This window comes from Echinops telfairi, unplaced genomic scaffold (genome assembly GCF_000313985.2).
Source record: "Echinops telfairi isolate 266 unplaced genomic scaffold, ASM31398v2 ScPeMD7_7467;HRSCAF=8505_1, whole genome shotgun sequence".
In the NCBI taxonomy this organism is placed as follows: domain Eukaryota; kingdom Metazoa; phylum Chordata; class Mammalia; order Afrosoricida; family Tenrecidae; genus Echinops; species Echinops telfairi.
In genome coordinates, this window is record NW_022111368.1 from 39,956,649 (window position 1) to 39,958,464 (window position 1,816).

General features: G+C 37.1%; 1 non-coding gene across 1 annotated transcript; it reads left to right on the forward strand.

The window, feature by feature from the left end:
* Nucleotides 1-1,263: 1,263 nt before the first annotated feature.
* Nucleotides 1,264-1,393, forward strand: LOC115873294. Its single transcript, XR_004048340.1, has one exon. It is a non-coding gene; the product is annotated as a small nucleolar RNA SNORA20 (small nucleolar RNA).
* The last annotated feature ends 423 nt before the right edge of the window (nucleotides 1,394-1,816 follow it).

Below are 1,816 nucleotides of genomic sequence, written 5' to 3' on the forward strand. Positions count from 1 at the left end.
AATTTTTATTTGGCTAGTAATGTGCTGTCTCCTTGTCAGTGGATCAGTTCGGTATTTCTTTGCACAAATTTACAAATAGCATCTAACTATTTTTTTCCATTTTAAATATAAAAGTGAATGCTCATTAATGTGAAATTGCAGGGCTCTCGCCTTGCACACAAGAGACTGGGCTTCTGTCCTGCTTGAGGATAGATGGCACCAGTTTGTTAGCAAAGTCTTGCATGCTACTCCTGGTGCTTCAAAAAAAAATATCGCAGCCCTGGAAACACTCCCTAGTCTATGCCAAGAAATTTGGAAGTCAGCTACTGACTAGAAGAGATTAATATGTGTGCCCATTCCAAGAAGGGTGATTCGGAAGATTGCATAAATTATCAAACAATATCATACTACTACACACAATAAAATTTTTCTGAAAATTATCCAACAGAGAACTGACAGAAATTTAGAAAATGATGTGAAACTAAGCATATGTGGTGTCAATTAGATCTTGGCCGAAAAGGGAGTATTCCAAAAATGCATTTGCTTGTTTTTTTATTGGCTATGCAAAGGGATTCCACTGTGTGAAACATAACTTACTCTGGATAACATTGTAAAGAATTAGAATTATAGAACATATTGTGTGGATAAGAAATGTGTATAGAGAGCAAGAGGCAGTAATTTGAACAGAATAGAAGGGTTATGTGTGGCTTAAAACTAGGAAAGATGTGTGTCAGGTTTGCATCCTTTCATCAGACTTATTTAATCTGAGCAAATCATCCAAGAAGTTGAACTATATGAAGAAGGACACGGTATCAAAAATGGAGGAAGGAACCTATAATATGCAGATGGAAAACCTTGCTTGCTGAAAATGAAGAAAACTCGAAGTTCTTACTGATGAAGATCTTATAATACAACCTTTAATATGGATTACAGTCCAATGTGAAGAAAACAAAAATCTTTACAACTAATAAGCAAAATCAGGATAATGGAGAAAAGATTCAAGCTGTGAAATATTTTATTTTACTTGTATACACAATCAACACTTATGTAAGCAGCAATTATGAAATCAAACACTGTATTGAATTGGGAAATATGCTGCACAAGACCCCTTTAAGGAATTAATGAGTAAAGATGTCATTTTGAAGACAACAGGATTCCTGATCCAAGACATGGGATTTTCAATCTGCTCATGTGCATGTGAAAGCTGGACAATTAATAAGGAAATGGGAAAAGAATTAATGCATTCAAATTATGGCATTTTTGAAGAATGTTGAAAGTACTGTATTTCCCATTGATTTGCTGCTGTTGTCTGTCAGTGATAAGAGCAGTTATACGCATGGGATAAAATATATGAGACCCTTGCAAATTGAGATGAAAATAATCATTTTCTCTCTTCTGCATGGCCTGGACATTGGAAGAAGAAAAAAAAGAAAGAAAGAAAGTACTGTATACTGCCAGAAGACAAGCAAATCTTTCTAGAAAGAAATGCAGACAGGATGCTCAGTGGAAGAGAGAATGTAGAGATTTTCTCTCATGTAATTTGGACATGGTATTAGGAGAGACCAATTCCTGGAAAAGTACATTATGCCGGGCAAAGCACCAACCAAAGCCAACGCACTGACATCGAGGCAACGCTGACCCATGATGAGTCCCTGCGCGCTTCTGAGACTGCAGTTGTTTGCAAGAGTAGAAAGTCCAGTCTTTCTTCCTAGGAGTTGCTGGTGGTTTCAAACTGCCAAACATGCTGATGGCAGCCTACTGCATAACCCCTACACCACCGGGGCTTCTTTGGTAAAGAAGAGGGCTAGTGAAAAAAAGGAGAAACATTCAGGGAAAT